At 46.1% G+C, this 21,163-nt stretch overlaps 2 protein-coding genes across 3 annotated transcripts in view; one reads left to right on the top strand and one right to left on the bottom strand.

Annotated features, from left to right (window-relative positions):
* The window catches only part of LOC145864417 (uncharacterized), a 78,014-nt gene that overhangs the window by 30,988 nt on the left and 25,863 nt on the right, over positions 1-21,163 (top strand). The gene's annotated exons all lie outside the window — the stretch shown is intronic.
* fam49al (family with sequence similarity 49 member A, like) overlaps positions 1-21,163 on the bottom strand; it is a 106,887-nt gene that overhangs the window by 84,564 nt on the left and 1,160 nt on the right. The window lies entirely within an intron of this gene.

The raw sequence follows: 21,163 nt of genomic DNA, 5'->3' as shown, positions 1-21,163 counted from the left end.
TAGGGGAGGTATTATCTCTAGAGGAGGTATTATAGGGGAGGTACTATCTCTAGGGGAGGTACTATCTCTAGAGGAGGTACTATCTCTAGAGGAGGTACTATCTCTATGGGAGTTATTATCTCTAGAGGAGGTATTATCTCTAGGGGAGGTATTGTCTCTAGAGGAGGTATTATCTCTAGAGGAGGTATTATCTCTAGGGGAGGTATTGTCTCTAGAGGAGGTATTGTCTCTAGAGGAGGTATTATCTCTAGGGGAGGTATTATCTCTAGGGGAGGTATTGTCTCTAGAGGAGGTATTATCTCTAGAGGAGGTATTATCTCTAGAGGAGGTATTGTCTCTAGAGGAGGTATTGTCTCTAGGGGAGCTATTGTCTCTAGGGGAGGTATTGTCTCTAGGGGAGCTATTATCTCTAGGGGAGGTATTATCTCTAGAGGAGGTATTATCTCTAGGGGAGGTATTATCTCTAGGGGAGGTATTATCTCTAGTGGAGGTACTATCTCTAGGGGAGGTATTATCTCTAGGGGAGGTATTATCTCTAGGGGGAGGTATTATCTCTAGGGGAGGTATTATCCCTAGGGGCCTTCCCTGTAGCTCAGTTGGTAGAGCATGGTGTTTGCAACACCAGGGTTGTGGGTTCGATTCCCACGGGGGGCCAGCACAGAAAAAAAAAAAAATGTATGAAATGTATGCATTCACTACTGTAAGTCGCTCTGGATAAGAGCGTCTGCTAAATGACTAAAATGTAAAGTATTATCTCTAGGGGAGGTACTATCTCTAGGGGAGGTACTGCCTGACCTCTTCTTCAAATAGAGACATACTGTATTCGGGCCTGTGGTTATTTAGGGTTTGAGCTGTTTCCTGTAGAATCAGGAAGTTGATCAGTGACATCAGATTCTCAGAAACAGTACTGTACGTCTCTTTTTTTATACTCCGCTCAACCACTCTCTCAACTGTGTGCAGTCATATTGGTGTGTTCTGCATGAGTGTGTGTGTGTGTGTGTGTGTGTGTGTGTGTGTGTGTTTGTGTGTGTGTGTCTAGGCCTCTGCGTGTTTCTCATGCGCGTTCTGCAGAAGTGTGTGTATGTGAGCTCTCCAGTCAGTGTCGTGCCTTGACAGGATTTGGAGACGGAGAGAGAGAGAGAGGCAACTGTTGGCCAGGACTCTCTGTACCTTTCCGATGGACAGAGTTTCGCGTTGACTGTTCTAACGAAGACACTAACTATGGCTAATTGGAGTCTAGTACGTTGGGACTGTCACCAAACATTGACTGTGAGATAACATGACAGAGTAGCTCTCTGAAACCTCTGCCATGGAGAACAACGTTAACCAACTCAAAGTTCTTTAGAGGGATTTCTACTGGGTTATGGAATAGTATTATATATTAAAGAGCCTGATTGCTGATGTAATCTATCTGTAAAGAACAGCTTGTGAGAAGAGTCTTGGAGAAAGTAACCCCATTAATTCCAGCCAGTCTTACTATCTCACCTAATTGGTTACGTCTGATATAACTTCACGTCTGTCTGTCTGTCTGTCTGTCTGTCTGTCTGTCTGTCTGTCTGTCTGTCTGTCTGTCTGTCTGTCTGTCTGTCTGTCTGTCTGTCTGTCTGTCTGTCGCTCTCTCTCTCGCTCTCGCTCTCGCTCTCGCTCTCTCGCTCTCTGTGTCTCTGTGTCTCTGCTCTCTCGCTCTCTCGCTCTCTCGCTCTCTGTCTCTCTGTCTCTCTCTGTGTCTCTGTCTCTCTCTCTCTGTCTCTCTCTCTGTCTCTCTCTGTCTCCCTCTCTGTCTCTCTGTGTCTCCCTCTCTGTCTCTGTCTCTCTCTCTGTCTCTGTCGCTCTCTCTTTCTCTGTGTCTCTCTCTCTCTCTCTCTCTCTCTGTTGCTCTCTGTCTCTCTGTCTCTCTGTGTCTCCCTCTCTGTCTCTGTCTCTCTCTCTGTCTCTCTCTGTGTCTCCCTCTCTGTCTCTGTCTCTCTCTCTGTCTCTCTCTGTGTCTCCCTCTCTGTCTCTGTCTCTCTCTGTCTCTCTCTCTCTCTCTCTCTCTCTGTCTCTGTGTCTCTCTCTCTGTGTCTCTCTGTCTCTGTCTCTCTATCTTTATCTCTCTCTCTCTCTCTCTCTGTCTCTCTCTCTCTCTCTCTGTTGCTCTGTCTCTCTCTGTCTCTCTGTCTCTCTGTCTCTCTGTGTCTCCCTCTCTGTCTCTCTCTCTCTGTGTCTCTGTCTCTCTCTCTGTCTCTCTCTCTCTGTCTCTCTCTCTTTCTCTGTGTCTCTCTCTCTCTCTCTCTCTGTCTCTCTCACTGTCTCTCTGTCTCTGTCTCTGTGTCTCTCTGTCTCTCTCTCTCTGTGTCTCTCTCTCTCTCTGTGTCTCTGTCTCTATCTAATGGAATATCCATCCTCCCCAATACTGACCCCTCTAAGCCCCCCCTGCCCATGTCCGTATAATGTGATCAGATGTGATCTGAGGGGGAAATCCTAGATTCCCAACAGATTATATGGAATGAGATGAACTGGTGTAGAGTCAGATCTGAACCCCCATCTCTCCTATGTACACACACACACACACACACACACACACACACACACACACACACACACACACACACACACACACACACACACACACACACACACACACACACACACAGATCATACGCACTCAAATTTACACACTCATTCTCAGGACTCACTTGTCAATCTCAATGTGACTAGAAAGATTTTACTGAAGGATAGAAAATCTTTTTTCTTCATTTTGTTATTCCAGTCCAGGCGTTTAGCTTTCTAATCTGTGGACTCTGACTTTCTAAAACAACAACACAAACATAAACAACAACAAACATAAACAACAACTGTATGTGTTACTAGGATTAGTAAGACTCAGATACATAAGAAAACTGATATCACATTTAAATAAGTATTCAGACCTTTTACTCAGTACTTTGTTGAAACACCTTTGGCAGCGATTACAGCCTCAAGTCTTCTTGGGGACATTCAGAGACTTGATCCGAAGCCACTCCTGTGTTGTTTTGGCTGTGTGCTTAGGATTGTTGTCCTGTTGGAAGGTGAACCTTCGCCCCAGTCTGAGGTCCTGAGTGCTCTGGAGCAGGTTTTCATCAATGATCTCTCTGTACTTTGCTCTGTTCATCTTTCCCTCGATCCTGACTTAACATCCCCACAACACGATGCTGCCACCACCACCATGCTTCACCGTAGGGATGGTGCCAGGTTTCCTCAAGATGTGACGCTTGGCATTCCGGCCAAAGAGTTCAATCTTGGTTTCAACAGACCAGAGAATCTTGTTTCTCATGGTCTGAGAGTCTTTAGGTGCCTTTTTGGCAAACTCCAAGTGGGCTGTCATGTGCCTTTTACTGAGGAGTGGCTTCCATCTGGCCACTTTACCATAAAGGTCTGATTTGGTGCTGCAGAGATGGTTGACCTTCTGGAAGGTTCTCACATCTCCACAGAGGAACTCTGGAGCTCTGTTAGAGTGACCATCGGGTTCTTGTTCACCTCCCTGTTTGGCCGGCCAGCTCTAGGATGAGTCTTGGTGGTTCCAAATGTCTTTAAGAATGATGGATCTGTGCATTGACACAATCCTGTCTCGGAGCTCTACGGACAATTCCTTCGACCTCATGGCTTGGTTTTTGCTCTGACTTGCACTGTCAACTGTGGGACCTTATATAGACAGGTGTGTGCCTTTCCAAATCATGTCCAATCAATTGAATTTTCCACAGGTGGACTCCAATCAAGTTGTAGAAAAATCCCAAGTATCTCAGTTTCGAGTCTCATAGCAAAGGATCTGAATACCGTAATTTAAGCGCACCTGAATATAAGCCGCACCCACTGAATTTTAAAAAAAGTATTATTTTGAACATAAATAAGCCGCACATGTCTATAAGCCGCAGGTGCCTACCGGTACATTGAAACAAATGAACTTTACACAGGCTTTAACGAAACACGGCTTGTAACAAAAATAAATAGGTTTTACCGAAACACGGCTTGTAACAAAAATAAATAGGCTTTAACGAAACACAGCTTGTAACAAAAAATAAAAAATTAGCAGTAAACAGTAGCCTACCAAGAAAGGCATTTCTCCAGACCAAGCTCCTGTGCAGCAGCTCTATTTCCTTTTCCAACAGCCAGATCAATCGCCTTCAACTTGAAAGCTACATCATATGCATTTCTCCGTGTCTTTGCCATGATGAGGGTGACAAAATGACTACCGTAATCAGAATGATGGGAAGTTTGAGCACGCTCGATTTAATCTAAACAGTAAACAAAAAAGTTGTTTGACCTTAACCCGTTCGGCAATTTCATTGGTCTAAAACCTGTTTTTGCTTTGTCATTGTGGGGTATTGTGTGTAGATTGATGATAAAAAAACCATAAATATAATAATTTTAGAATAAGGCTGTAACGTAACAAAATGTCAAGGGGTCTGAGTATTGATTCTTGTTGGATTTTATTTCTCTTGTATTACACATTTTTTTCATGTCAAGCATTTCACAGTTAAGTCTACACCCGTTGTATTCAGCCCATGTGACAAATAAAAATGTATCTGATTAGCGTTTCAATGAAAATCACGTCACAAAATATACCACATTCTACTCAATAAGCCAATAAAATCTATCAGGGACCAATGAATTAAAGACAGAAAACATGTATTCTGAACTGTCACACAGTGAGATGTTACCATCTCTAATATCTGTCATATTCAGGTTGGTTGTCACATAGCTGTTTACTGTTGATACTGAACACACTGTCACCGTAGGTCACTGTCCTTTACGGAAGAGCAGAGGAAATCATCACACACACACACACACACACACACACACACACACACACACACACACACACACACACACACACACACACACACACACACACACACACACACACAGACACACACACACACACACACACACACACACACACACACACACACACACACACACACACACACACAGACACACACACACACACACACACACACACACACACACACACACACAATAATCGTCGAGAAAAATATCTGAAAGGTTACCAGTGACACTACAGGACTAGTCCCCTTCCTCACCTCCTCTCCCCCTCCCCCCTTCCTTCCTCACCTCCTCTCCCCCTCCCCCCTTCCTTCCTCACCTCCTCTCCCCCTCCCCCCTTCCTTCCTCACCTCCTCTCCCCCTCCCCCCTTCCTTCCTCACCTCCTCTCCCCCTCCCCCCTTCCTTCCTCACCTCCTCTCCCCCTCCCCCCTTCCTTCCTCACCTCCTCTCCCCCTCCCCCCTTCCTTCCTCACCTCCTCTCCCCCTCCCCCCTTCCTTCCTCACCTCCTCTCCCCCTCCCCCCTTCCTTCCTCACCTCCTTCCTCACCCTCAACTCTCACTTCCCCAACCGTGACAATCACACACCCTGACCCATATTACATGTAACCAGTGCATTAGGGGACAAAAGGGTTTGTCCATACAATAATGGAAGAGAGAGGTGCAGTAAAATATATATATATCGTCAGTTGAACAGTGTTTTCCTTCGACACATAGCTGCGGCTGGCTTCCGGGTTAAGCGAGCGGGTGTTAAGGAGCGCGGTTTGATGAGTTGCAGCGATCAGACAAGATCGTAATTGGATATCTCGAAATTGGAAAATTACAAACAGAAAACCAACATTAAAAGCCATTACCTACAGAGAGATGAACCTGGAGAAGAGTCCCCTAAGCAAGCTGGTCCTGGGGCTCTGTTCACAAACACAAACCCCACAGAGCCCCAGGACAGCAACACAATTAGACCCAACCAAATCATGAGAAAACAAAAAGATAATTACTTGGAAAGAATTGACAAAAAAAAACAGAGAATGCTATTTGGCCCTTAACAGAGAGTGTACAGTGACAGAATACCTGACCACTGTGACTGACCCAAATTAAGGAAGGCTTTGACTATGTAGAGCACAGCCTTGCTATTGAGAAAGGCCGCCGTAGGCAGACCTGGCTCTCAAGAGAAGGCAGACTACGTGCACACTGGCCACAAAATGAGGTGGAAACTGAGCTGCACTTCCTAACCTCCTGCCAAATGTATGACCATATTAGAGACACATATTTCCCTCAGATTACACAGATCCACAAAGAATTTGAATACAAATACATTTTTGATGAACTCCCATATCTACTGGGTGAAATACCACAGTGTTCCATCACAGCAGCAAGATGTGTGACCTGTTGCCACAAGAAAAGGTCAACCAGTGAAGAACAAACACCATTGTAAATACAACCTATATTTATGTTTATTTATTTTCCCTTTTATACGTTAACTATTTGGACATCATTACAACACTGTATACAGACATAATATGACATTTGAAATGTCTCTTTTCCTTTGAAACTCTTGTGAGTGTTTATTGTAAAAATGTTATTGTTTCAATTTTATTTCTTATCTATTTTACATGCTTTGGCAATGTAAACATGTGTTTCTCATGCCAATAAAGCCCTTTGAATTGAATTGAGGGACAGAGAGAGAGACTGGGGAGGGGGGGGGGAGAAAGAGAGAGACGGAGATACAAAGAGACAGACAGAGAGAGTGAGAGCATGAGATGGACAGATGCAGAAAGGGGAGGTGAGAAAGAGACAGACAGAGAGAGTGAGAGCATGAGATGGACAGATGCAGAAAGGGGAGGTGAGAAAGACAAAGGCTGAGAGGCCTAGTCATACTATATCAACCTACCCTCTCTGGACAATCTCTCCCTCTCCCTCGCTCCCTTTCTCTCTCTCTCTCTCTCTCCCTCCCTGCCTCCCTCCCTCTCACTCTCCCTCCCTCCCTCGCTCCCTTCCACTCTCTCTCTCTCTCTCCCTCCCTCCCTCCCTCCCTCCCTCCCTCCCTCCCTCCCTCCCTCCCTCCCTCCCTCCCTCCCTCCCTCCCTCCCTCCCTCCCTCCCTCCCTCCTTCCCTTACTTCTGCCTCATCAAACATAACATTTATGACACAGCTAAGCAAGCATAATGAGGTCCTGTATCTTAAACAGACAGTAGACTCCTATCTGTAATGATACAGTATATTGTTCTACTGTAAGCTTATATCTGCAGAGGATGGCAATTTCATATTACAAGGTGCTTCTACATAATCTTAGCCTCGTACCACGTGTAGTGAAACTGAATTTAACTTTGTGAGATCAGGATGGTTCGTACGAGGTTAATATGATGTGTCCGTCACCATTTTGTAACATAAATCAAATCACGTTTTATTGGTCACATGTTATTGCGAGTGTAGCGAAATGCTTGTGCTTCTACTTCCGAATTTGACTGTATGCGGGGAAAATAATTGGATGGTATGTGTGGTTGTAGAGAGGTAACACTGACAAAGAAAAGGCTTAGGGAGATACTGTAGACAGACAGACAGACAGACAGACAGACAGACAGACAGACAGACAGACAGACAGACAGACAGACAGACAGACAGACAGACAGACAGACAGACAGACAGACAGACAGACAGACAGACAGACAGACAGACAGACAGACAGACACAGGCTGAAAGATGGAAAAGAAACAAGAGAGAGAGAATGATAGAAAGACAGGAAAAAGAAAGGAGAGGGATTTAAAAAGAGAAATTAAAAAAAGAGGGATGGATGGATGGAGAGAGAGGGAGAGATACAGACAGGCATGTTTCTATGGGAGGAACAAGAGATATTTGGGGTGAGAGAATCTTGCAATGTCGCCGGCAGCCAATCAGTGGGCTCGGTTAAAATGTTGAAAGGGAGTGTCCTAGCAACAGCGGAGTAAATACCAGAACAGCCATCATCCAATCTTGGTCGGAAAGAGCACACAACACATTAACATACGTTTGCCATGTACACTATGTCAGTCCTTTCTGTGGGCTGTGAGGGTTATTGTAAACATAATCGTGTGTATAGCTGCATGACACAAATAGATAGAGCTTACTCTTCTACATTTGCACACACTGTACATAGATTTTTCTATTTTCTATTGTGTTATTGACTGTACATTTGTTTATGTGTAACTCTGTGTTGTTGTTTTGTGTCGCACTGCTTTGCTTTATCTTGGCCAGGTCGCAGTTGTAAATGAGAACTTGTTCTCAACTGGCCTACCTGGTTAAATAAAGGTAAAATATATATTTTTTTTACTTTACCTTCTAGACATTATGAAGCTGTATTAACTGTACGACAAACTATACTTGTTGCCGGCAAATCAATACATATGGAGGCTAGTAATATTTATAGGAGCATGGAATCTCCAACCTTACTCTATAGAAACAAACATGAAATGCATGAACACTGTGTCTGTTCTGCTATATAAAATCTATATTAGAGACTGGGTGGTTCGAGCCCTGAATGCTGATTGGCTGACAGCCATGGTATATCAGACCGTATACCACGGGTATGACAAAACATTTATTTTTACTGCTCTAATTACATTGGTAACCAGTTTATAATGGCAATAAGACACCTCGGGGGTTTGTGGTATCTGGCCAATATACCACGGCTAAGGGCTGTGTCCAGGTACTCTGCGTTATGTCGTGCTTAAGAACAGCCCTTAGCCATGGTATATTGGCCATAAAGTGACCATTAGACTTGCCACCTTTCGGACTGAATAAGTTTGTAGAAGCAACATTTTTGATTACATTGTGTAATTTATTACTCTCACGTGCTAATTTTTTTGTCCATTAAGAACCAACAACGTGTTACCTTTTTGTAGCATTCTTGACAATGCTAACATCTTTCATCAGAGTTCAATGCTTGACAATGCTAACATCTTTCATCAGAGTTCAATGCTTGACAATGCTAACATCTTTCATCGGAGTTCAATGCTTGACAATGCTAACATCTTTCATCAGAGTTCAATGCTTGGCAATGCTAACATCTTTCATCAGAGTTCAATGCTTGACAATGCTAACATCTTTCATCAGAGTTCAATGCTTGACAATGCTAACATCTTTCATCAGAGTTCAATGCTTGACAATGCTAACATCTTTCATCAGAGTTCAATGCTTGACAATGCTAACATCTTTCATCAGAGTTCAATGCTTGGCAATGCTAACATCTTTCATCAGAGTTCAATGCTTGACAATGCTAACATCTTTCATCAGAGTTCAATGCTTGACAATGCTAACATCTTTCATCGGAGTTCAATGCTTGACAATGCTAACATCTTTCATCAGAGTTCAATGCTTGACAATGCTAACATCTTTCATCAGAGTTCAATGCTTGACAATGCTAACATCTTTCATCAGAGTTCAATGCTTGGCAATGCTAACATCTTTCATCAGAGTTCAATGCTTGACAATGCTAACATCTTTCATCAGAGTTCAATGCTTGGCAATGCTAACATCTTTCATCAGAGTTCAATGCTTGGCAATGCTAACATCTTTCATCAGAGTTCAATGCTTGACAATGCTAACATCTTTCATCAGAGTTCAATGCTTGACAATGCTAACATCTTTCATCAGAGTTCAATGCTTGACAATGCTAACATCTTTCATCAGAGTTCAATGCTTGACAATGCTAACATCTTTTCAGCCAAATCTCAGAGTTCTAACACCGGGCGGTTGCTCGGCAACAACACAGCTGCTTGCGCCATGCTGCCAGTCATAAGAAGGGTACGCCAACAGGCCGAGGCTACTGTACATAGCTAGCTACGGTATATGGTGGTATTCAAGCTGAGATTAATCAATAAATGCAAACAGATAGTTTGATTAGCTAGGTACCTAACTGCTAGCTAGCCAACCTTTACCGACTAGCAGCACTGTAGAAACTAATACATTACAACGGAACGATTTGATTAGTGTAGTGTTACCTAGCTACATAGTTGTCTTTGTCATAGTTTGATAATTGTGTAGTTTAGAGTAATTATCGAGGTTAGCTACCCAGCTATTTTCGTCCTCCGCGACGCCATTTTCCAAACCTAGCCAACTTTTACAGACGAGCAGCATTGTAGAAACTAAATACATTACAAAGGAACGTCTTGATTAGTGTTATGTTAGCTAGCTACATAGTTGCCTTTGTATCATGATAAAGGTGTAGTACTGAAACTATCGAGGTTACCTAGCCAGCTACACTTTCAAACAAAGTCAACAATGCAGCCACTGCTAGCTAGCCTACTCCACCAGCCAGCAGTACTGTATCATTTTAGTCATTTTAGTCAATAAGATTTTTGCAACGGAAGCTTAACTTTCTGAACATTCGAGACGTGTAGTCCACTTGTCATTCCAATCTCCTTCGCATTAGCGTAGCCTCTTCTGTAGCCTGTCAACTATGTGTCTGTCTATCCCTGTTCTCTCCCCTCTGCACAGGCCATACAAACGCTTCACACCGCGTGGCCGCTGCCACTCTAACCTGGTGGCCCCCGGGCGCACAACCCACGTGGAGTTCCAGGTCTCCGGCAGCCTCTGGAACTGCCGGTCTGCGGCCAACAAGGCAGAGTTAATCTCAGCCTATGCTACCCTCCAGTCCCTTGACTTCTTGGCGCTGACGGAAACATGGATTACCACAGATAACACTGCTACTCCTACTGCTCTCTCCTCGTCCGACCACGTGTTCTCGCATACCCCGAGAGCATCTGGCCAGTGGGGTGGTGGCACTGGAATCCTCATCTCTCCCAAGTGGACATTCTCTCTTTCTCCCCTGACCCATCTGTCTATCTCATCCTTTGAATTCCATGCTGTCACAGTTACCAGCCCTTTCAAGCTTAACATCCTTATCATTTATCGTCCTCCAGGTTCCCTTGGAGAGTTCATCAATGTGCTTGACGCCTTGATAAATTCCTTTCCTGAGGATGGCTCACCTCTCACAGTTCTGGGTGACTTTAACATCCCCACGTCTACCTTTGACTAATTCCTTTCTGCCTCCTTCTTTCCACTCCTCTCCTCTTTTGACCTCACCCTCTCACCTCCCCCCCTACTCACAAGGCAGGCAATACGCTTGGCCTCATCTTTACTAGATGCTGTTCTTCCACTAATCTCATTGCAACTCCCCTCCAAGTCTCCGACCACTACCTTGTATCCTTTTCCCTCTCACTCTCCTCCAACACTTCTCACTCTGCCCCTACTCGCCTTCGCAACCTTCGCACTCTCTCTCCCGCTACTCTCTCCTCTTCCATCCTATCATCTCTTCCCTCTGCTCAAACCTTCTCCAACCTATCTCCTGATTCTGCCTCCTCAACCCTCCTCTCCTCCCTTTCTGCATCCTTTGACTCTCTATGTCCCCTATCCTCCAGGCCGGCTCGGTCCTCCCCTCCTGCTCCATGGCTCGACGACTCATTGCGAGCTCACAGAACAGGGCTCCGGGCAGCCGAGCGGAAATGGAGGAAAACTCGCCTCCCTGCGGACCTGGCATCCTTTCACTCCCTCCTCTCTACATTTTCCTCTTCTGTCTCTGCTGCTAAAGCCACTTTCTACCACTTTAAGTTCCAACGATCTGCCTCTAACCCTAGGAAGCTCTTTGCCACCTTCTCCTCCCTCCTGAATCCTCCTCCCCCCCTCCTCCCTCTCTGCGGATGACTTCGTCAACCATTTTGAAAAGAAGGTCGACGACATCCGATCCTCGTATGTTAAGTCAAACGACACCGCTGGTCCTGCTCACACTTCCCTACCCTGTGCTTTGACCTCTTTCTCCCCTCTCTCTCCAGATGAAATCTCGCGTCTTGTGACGGCCGGCCGCCCAACAACCTGCCCGCTTGACCCTATCCCCTCCTCTCTTCTCCAGACCATTTCCATAGACCTTCTCCCTTACCTCACCTCGCTCATCAACTCATCCTTGACCGCTGGCTATGTCCCTTCCGTCTTCAAGAGAGCGAGAGTTGCACCGCTTCTGAAAAAACCTACACTCGATCCCTCCGATGTCAACAACTACAGACCAGTATCCCTTCTTTCTTTTCTCTCCAAAACTCTTGAACGTGCCGTCCTTGGCCAGCTCTCTTGCCATCTCTCTCAGAATGACCTTCTTGATCCAAATCAGTCAGGTTTCAAGACTGGTCATTCAACTGAGACTGCTCTTCTCTGTGTCACGGAGGCTCTCCGCACTGCTAAAGCTAACTCTCTCTCCTCTGCTCTCATCCTTTTAGACCTATCTGCTGCCTTTGATACTGTGAACCACCAGATCCTCCTCTCCACCCTCTCCGAGTTGGGCATCTCCGGCGCGGCCCACGCTTGGATTGCGTCCTACCTGACAGGTCGCTCCTACCAGGTGGCGTGGCGAGAATCTGTCTCCGCACCACGCGCTCTCACCACTGGTGTCCCCCAGGGCTCTGTTCTAGGCCCTCTCCTATTCTCGCTATACACCAAGTCACTTGGCTCTGTCATATCCTCACATGGTCTCTCCTATCATTGCTATGCAGACGACACACAATTAATCTTCTCCTTTCCCCCTTCTGATAACCAGGTGGCGAATCGCATCTCTGCATGTCTGGCAGACATATCAGTGTGGATGACGGATCACCACCTCAAGCTGAACCTCGGCAAGACGGAGCTGCTTTTCCTCCCGGGGAAGGACTGCCCGTTCCATGATCTCGCCATCACGGTTGACAACTCCATTGTGTCCTCCTCCCAGAGTGCTAAGAACCTTGGCGTGACCCTGGACAACACCCTGTCGTTCTCCACTAGCATCAAGGCGATGACCCGATCCTGTAGGTTCATGCTCTACAACATTCGCAGAGTACGACCCTGCCTCACACAGGAAGCGGCGCAGGTCCTAATCCAGGCACTTGTCATCTCCCGTCTGGATTACTGCAACCCGCTGTTGGCTGGGCTCCCTGCCTGTGCCATTAAACCCCTACAACTCATCCAGAACGCCGCAGCCCGTCTGGTGTTCAACCTTCCCAAGTTCTCTCACGTCACCCCGCTCCTCCGCTCTCTCCACTGGCTTCCAGTTGAAGCTCGCATCCGCTACAAGAACATGGTGCTTGCCTACGGAGCCGTGAGGGGAACGGCACCTCCGTACCTTCAGGCTCTGATCAGTCCCTACACCCAAACGAGGGCACTGCGCTCATCCACCTCTGGCCTGCTGGCCCCCCTACCTCTGAGGAAGCACATTTCCCGCTCAGCCCAGTCAAAACTGTTCGCTGCTCTGGCACCCCTATGGTGGAACAAGCTCCCTCACGACGCCAGGACAGCGGAGTCAATCACCACCTTCCGGGGACACCTGAAACCCCACCTCTTTAAGGAATATGTAGGATAGGATAAAGTAATCCTTCTAACCCACCCACCCCTAAAAGATTTAGATGCACTACTGTAAAGTGGTTGTTCCACTGGATATCATAAGGTGAATGCACCAATTTGTAAGTCGCTCTGGATAAGAGCGTCTGCTAAATGACTTAAATGTAAATGTGAATGTCTAACGTTACCTAGCTAACATAACTTGCATTTGCAAAGTCCAGCAGCTAGCCTCTGTAGCTCGCAAACACCAGTCGGCTGAAAGCTAGCTCACTAACGAACAGGCAAACAAAGGTAGTTAGCCTATGCTTATCTAGGTAGTTAGCTAGCTAGCTAGTTAGCTAATGTAACATTATACCAGTCAGATGAGAGCTAGCATTGATTAGGTAGCTAACCAACAAACAAGGAAAGCTAGCTAGCTATATTTTGCCAAGTAAGGCTTTTCATATAAGGCTGAAGTCATCATGTGTAAACTACTGATCTAGACACTTGCATGAGCACAAATAAGCACAAATATGCACAAATATACACAAATATACACAAATATGCACAAATAAGCACAAATAAGATAGGAAATGTCCTTGGCTGCTACGATAGCCCGTTTAACATTAACTAGCTAGTTAACGTTAGCCAACATAAGACTGTAACGTTAGCTAATGTGTTAATTCATGCGCCACAATGTATCTTACTTTCTTACACAAAACATAGCTAGTTACCGGTAGTTAAGTTAAGTTTCAAACCACCAAACTTTGGGAAACTGCCCCCTTAAGAAAAACGATTGCAGTCAGAGTGCAGTATAACTGCAGTTCAAATTACTGCGTCCAAAGTACCACAGCCGACTGCAGTTACTACACTTTTACTGCCGTTTCAAGAACTGCATTCTTTTTTTGTTGTTGTAAAGGCCACAACTGCTCATGTTCAGACCAAGCTACAGTAAGACGACGTAGTCCAATTTCAGACAGGAAAAGCACTGTAGTTAGCGACGTTGCATTTCCTCAACGAAGAACAACCAAGGCCACAACACAAACCATAGCCGACAAAAACAAATTGTTTTGTTAAGAAATGATCAACTTGTTATGAATCGCATTTAGCTATAGTAAAAACGGTTTAAACCCCAAAACACACACGTAAACAGAACCTCAGTTCAATTGAGCACTGAACGTGAGTTACCTCACTCGACGGAAAGCATCGCTGTTTCAAACATGTCGAATACATTCCAATTCCTGCCTTGTCATTATTCTAATCCACGTTTGTGCTGACTGATTAACACTGTGTCAAGTTACTTTTCAGTGTGTTCCCATCAACAAGTAAACAGTAGTCAGGGGGGGTGTGGGTGCTGCACACGGGTAAACAGTAGTCAGGGGGGTTGTGGGTGCTGCACACGGGTAAACAGTAGTCAGGGGGTTGTGGGTGCTGCACACGGGTAAACAGTAGTCAGGGGGGTGTGGGTGCTGCACACGGGTAAACAGTAGTCAGGAGGTGTGGGTGCTGCACACAGGTAAACAGTAGTCAGGGGGGTGTGGGTGCTGCACACGGGTAAACAGTAGTCAGGTGGTGTGGGTGCTGCACACGGGTAAACAGTAGTCAGAATCATTGAGAGGGTTCGATTCATCTTGCCCGTGTATGGCATGTGTGTTTTGCACTACCTGAAAAACAGCTTCTATCTCAAGGCCATCAGACTGTTAAACAGCCATCACTAGCACATTAGAGACGGCTGCCTATAGGAATAGACTAGAAATCACTGGCTACTTTAAGGAAGGAAACACTAGTCACTTCAATAATGTTTACATATCTGGCATTACTCATCTCATACGCTGTTTTCTATACTATTCTACTGTATCTTAGTCCGTTCCGCTCTGACATCGTTCGTCCATATGTATATAGTTTTAATTAATTCCTACTTAGATTTGTGTGTTATGGGTATATGTTGTGAAACTGTTAAGATATTACTTGTTAGATATTTACTGCACTGTCTGAGCTAGAAACATAAGCATTTCACTAATCGCGTGTATGAGACCAGTAAAATGTTATTTAATTTAATTTTTATTTGATTGCATTCGGTTTGGATCCAGGCTGCCTCCCTGAAGTGAGCCAGGTGCCCGATCTGTCCGTCTGAAGTCGGCTCAAAACAAACAGAATTAAGCATGTTTATTTTTTTATTTTTTTTTATCCTTTATTTAACTAGGTAAGTCAGTTAAGAACAAATTCTTATTTTACAACGACGGCCTACCCCGGACAAACCCTACCCCGGACAAACCCTAACCCGGACAAACCCTAACCCGGACAAACCCTAACCCGGACAAACCCTACCCCGGACAAACCCTAACCTGGACAAACCCTACCCCGGACAAACCCTAACCCGGACAAACCCTACCCCGGACAAACCCTAACCTGGACAAACCCTACCCCGGACAAACCCTACCCCGGACAAACCCTAACCCGGACAAACCCTACCCCGGACAAACCCTACCCCGGACAAACCCTACCCCGGACCAACTCTACCCTGGACAAACCCTACCCCGGACAAACCCTACCCCGGACAAACCCTACCCCGGACAAACCCTAACCCGGGACAACGCTGGGCCAAGTTGTGCTGAGTAATGAGTAGGATTCTGTGTTTTCACATGCAAAAGTGATTGGCTTAGATTTTTTTTTTAAACGCTTTATCTGCCTTCCCTCCCTGCTTTCGCCCGATGATGTGACGTTTTCAACAAATCGACTGTTTTAGACTATTGTATTTTAACCAAGCAAGAGAAATAAACAAACACATTTGTTTTTCAATTAATGTTGCACGGCTGTCATTTAAATGGTCTGTTGAAATGAATGTTTTATGAGCAGAGTTCATAGTGTAATGGCTAGGTACCACCTGTGTATCTGAAGATTGTGGGGTTGGCTTCCCAGAGGCTACATTTGGACAATTGTTTTGTTTATAGTTTTGATAGCCCTCTACCAACACACACACACACACACACACACACACACACACACACACACACACACACACACACACACACACACACACACACACACACACACACACACACACACACACACACACACACACACACACACACATACACACACATACACACACTTATATTCATTTAATTTTTTTAGGTGACTCTTTCGAAAGAGCCTTTGGGTTTGTGGAGTGTCAGGCCAGTGTCAGTGAATGTGCTGTTGTGTACTACTGCGTGCGTCTTTGTTAGAGTGGAGGAGAGACAAGCTCTCATACTCTCTAGGAAGAAACAGGTCATTGCCCTCATCGGTGAGATGCAAGCCGTCCCTACACTACTGCCTAGGGACACAGTGCTTTATGGCAGAGCGGCGGACTGTGGTAATGCCTCTGTCACGGAGAAATGCAAGCTGGGACCATGTGGAACGACCTTTGCCAATTGAAAATGCACGCAGTAAACATGGTACTACACTCTATCAATACTTCACATTTATGTTCTGTTCCACATCTATGAGGACTCCCTAAGGCTGTTACGCTGACCATGTTACCGTCACAACGGCAGTCATGAGTGATGACTGCATTAAAATTACACGCGACTGTTGAGTCACGGAAATCTCCTCTTATGCACACTGGACATGCTTTGCTAGTACCCAACATGCTAATGACCATCAGGTCCTAATGTCCTGGTACTCAGGGGTCTATTCTCTCTCCATCAGGTCCTAATGACCTGGTATTCAGGGCTCTACTGTCCCTCCATCAGGTTCTAATGGCCTGGTACTCAGGGCTCTAATGTTCCTCCATCAGGTCCTAATGGCCTGGTACTCAGGGCTCTACTTTCCCTCCATCAGGTCCTAATGACCTGGTACTCAGGGCTCTAATGTCCCTCCATCAGGTCCTAATGACCTGGTACTCAGGACTCTATTCTCCCTCCATCAGGTCCTAATGACCTGGTACTCAGGGCTCTACTGTCCCTCCATCAGCTCCTAATGGCCTGGTACACAGGGCTTTATTCTCCCTCCATCAGGTCCTAATGGCCTGGTACTCAGGGCTTTATTCTCCCTCCATCAGGTCCTAATGGCCTGGTACTCAGGGCTCTAATATCCCTCCATCAGGTCCTGATGGCCTGGTACTCAGGGCTCTAATGTCCCTCCATCAGGTCCTAATGGCCTGGTACTCAGGGCTCTACTGTCCCTCCATCAGGTCCTAATGGCCTGGTACTCAGGGATCTATTGTTCCTCCATCAGGTCCTAATGGCCTGGTACTCAGGGCTCTATTGTCCCTCCATCAGATCCTAATGGCCTGGTACTCAGGGCTCTATTGTCCCTCCATCAGGTCCTAATGGCCTGGTACTCAGGGCTCTACTGTCCCTCCATCAGGTCCTAATGGCCTGGTACTCAGGGATCTATTGTTCCTCCATCAGGTCCTAATGGCCTGGTACTCAGTGCTCTAATGTCCCTCCATCAGATCCTTATGGCCTGGTACTCAGGGCTCTATTGTCCCTCCATCAGATCCTTATGGCCTGGTACTCAGGGCTCTATTGTCCTTTCATCAGGTCCTAATAGCCTGGTACTCAGGGCTCTAATGTCCCTGTAACCACTCTGGCATAAATACAATCTAAAATCACATCCAACACCAATCATCAAAACAGTATCATGCCTTTAAAACTCCCCTCGCTGTGATTGATCAGCTGGAAGAAAGAAGTTCACCAGCAGGTTGAAACGGAGTGTGAAACACGGTCGTTGTGGATGTTGTCTCAAAGACTGACACAACGAAAATGGACGGCACTTTGCAAAGTGACGAATAATTCAAACCCCCCATATTAATAAGAATATTAGAGCTTGTGCATACAAATAGGCTTACGAGCCCAAGCCTGAGAAAAAACAAAACTAAAATGACAATTGCGGCTCATACAATGCATAGCCTACCACATGTTACGCATTGGCAGAATAAAACAAAATAATAATAATAAAAAACAGATTTAAGAGGTCTCTTGTACATAGCAGTTGGTCTAGCCTAAATTCAAGTCATGGCCTTTGAGTGTGGACTCTGTTACTATTCATACTGGATGGACTGGTTACCTCATGCTCCTCTCCAACAGGTCTATCCATGAGTCTGGGAGAGACATGTACAGCCCAAGGCGATGCTGTTGGTTCATTGATTGTGCAGGGCAGCTTACATGTAGCTTACAATTACAGTGGAATTTCTTACCGTTAGCTATACAGAATATCTCACCACCATCCGTTTCCATCTCCTCCCCTCTCTGTCCTTTTACTCCTTCATCTCTAACATGCAGAGGAGCCGTCAACAGTTTACTAAAATATGTTCAGTTGCAAAAAAAAACATGTCACTGGGTAGCTGCAGGAACAGGGTAGGAGAGCCCACGGCATACAGAGTACTGGGTAACTACAGGAACAGGGTAGGAGAGCCCACGGCATACAGAGTACTGGGTAGCTGCAGGAACAGGGTAGGAGAGCCCACGGCATACAGAGTACTGGGTAGCTCCAGGAACAGGGTAGGAGAGCCCACGGCGTACAGAGTACTGGGTAGCTCCAGGAACAGGGTAGGAGGGCCCATGGCATACAGAGTACTGGGTAGCTGCAGGAACAGGGTAGGAGGGCCCATGGCATACAGAGTACTGGGTAGCTCCAGGAACAGGGTAGGAGGGCCCACGGCATACAGAGTACTGGGTAGCTGCAGGAACAGGGTAGGAGGGCCCATGGCATACAGAGTACTGGGTAGCTCCAGGAACAGGGTAGGAGGGCCCACGGCATACAGAGTACTAGGTAGCTGCAGGAACAGGGCTGGAGAGCCCATACATAGTACTGGGTAGCTGCAGGAACAGGGTAGGAGGGCCCACGGCATACAGAGTACTAGGTAGCTGCAGGAACAGGGCTGGAGAGCCCATACAGAGTACTGGGTAGCTCAAGGAACAGGGCTGGAGAGCCCATGACATACAGAGTACTGGGTAGCTGTAGGAACAGGGCTGGAGAGCCCATACAGAGTACTGGATAGCTGTAGGAACAGGGTTGGAGAGCCCATACGGAGTACTGGGTAGCTGCAGGAACAGGGCTGGAGAGACCATACAGAGTACTGGATAGCTGTAGGAACAGGGTTGGAGAGCCCATACGGAGTACTGGGTCGCTGCAGGAACAGGGCTGGAGAGCGGAGTTTGGGCGGAATATCACCTGTAGCTCAGTGAGAACAAGCTCCTCAAACAGTGGTTGATGCGTGCAGTGGAATAAACGTTCTCATATTAAGCACAGCTCCCGCTATAAAAACGACGTAGCCTACCAGGCATCATTGAAAAGCGGACCGGTGGGAAAGCGTGCGGCCTCCATTCGCTATTGGAGCGCATAAAGATCACATGTCTTTTTTCCCCCCGCACCTGATCCTGTCCATTTAATAACGGGGCCGTTCTAAATCAAAACCAATGATACATATTAGTAAAGACAAGATTAATTGGAGTCTGACGGGTGGAAATAGGATCATTTGATGAGAGAACGGGGTGTGCAACCTGAGCCAAGATTTCCTTTTTTCTCTACTTTCTCAAATCATCGATAGTCTATTGTCGCATCATGAAGCCCGTATATGTTCTGATTTCTAAGACATTGTAAGGTTTGTATCATTCACAACTAAAGTTGCCAAATAACTATAAATCTAGTGAATGGGACCTGTAACAAATCATCACTTTTACGCTCAACATGGACGCTTCATATCCACACTCGCTCCGGAAATGGGAAAAATACCCATTCTATTTTACCGTTATCAGATGCTTTTATCCAAAGTAATTTAGTCATGCATGAATACATTTCATGTATGGGTGGTTCTGGGAATCGAACCCACTATCCCGGTGTTGCAAGCACTATGTTCTACCAACTGCGCTACAGGATGGTTGATGATGATCAATTTAATACTGAATTACAGAGATAATTACACATATAGGATGTCTGTCTGTCTGTCTGTCTGTCTGTCTGTCTGTCGCTCTCCGTATATCCTTCCAAAATGTCCCATACATAACAGGGTTATTCATCCTTTCATTCATTTTTTTCCTCCCTCTCTGTCTCTCCTCCCTAAACTACCCACAATACACCCTTTCTGCACTGTGATCTAGTACTATAGTTTTTTTGGCAGTGTGTTTGCATTTCACGTGAATGTGTGTGTTTGCATAGCAGCAGGGCAGACAGTGTTAGCCACAGTAGAGGGGGAAAAAGGTAGATGGGAGACATGCAGAGAGAGTCAGCTGATAGTGCAGACTGACCATGCTGAGGTGTGTGTGTCAGTGTGTGTCAGTGTGTGTGTGTGTGTGTGTGTGTGTGTGTGTGTGTGTGTGTGTGTGTCCTAGTTGACTGACATAAGAGATGCTACCACTACACCTTCACATCCATAGGACAGCAGTGCACACACTAGCGGTTAAAAGCGTTGGGTCAGTAACCGAAAGGTCTCCGGTTTGAATCCCTGAGCAAGCTGGGGGAAAAAATCTGCGTTTCTGCCCTTGAGCAAGGCAGTTAACCCCCAAAAACAACTACCCCGTGGACGTCGATTAAGGCAACCCCCTGCACCTCTCTGATTCAGAGGGGCTGGGTTAATTGTAATAGGCACATTTTGGTTGAATGCATTCAGTTGTACATCTGACTAGGTATCCCCCTTTCCCTTAAACAATCCCTGCATACGGCATCCATCCCTGTAACCTCTCTTACCCTCTTTCTCTTGCTTTCTCTTTCTCCATCTAACCCTGTAACCTCTCTTTTTCTCTATCCATCCAACCTTGTACCGTGTCTCTCTCTCTCTCTCTCTCTCTCTCTCTCTCCATCCAACCATGTAACGGCTTTTTCTCTCTCTCCATCCTCCTGCTTAGCCTCCATTTCCTCCAGAATTCTTCCTCTCATTCTCCATACCTCCACAACATCACACTGTCTCCCTTCCTCTTTCTCCAGAAAATCTGCCCCTCTCTGTCAGCCACATGCAGCCAGAGCTTAACTGCATTTCTGGGCTGTAGCATCTTATCCAGCCTTACCGTCATTCTCCCTCTCCTCTCCTCTCCTCTCCTCTCCTCTCCTCTCCTCTCCTCTCCTCTCCTCTCC

The sequence above is a fragment of the Salmo salar genome, chromosome 27 (assembly GCF_965601325.2).
Source record: "Salmo salar chromosome 27, fSalSal1, whole genome shotgun sequence".
Taxonomy (NCBI): Eukaryota; Metazoa; Chordata; class Actinopteri; order Salmoniformes; family Salmonidae; genus Salmo; species Salmo salar.
The sequence above is the reverse complement of the archived record's forward strand: the minus strand, read 5'-3'. Positions and strand labels throughout refer to the sequence as shown.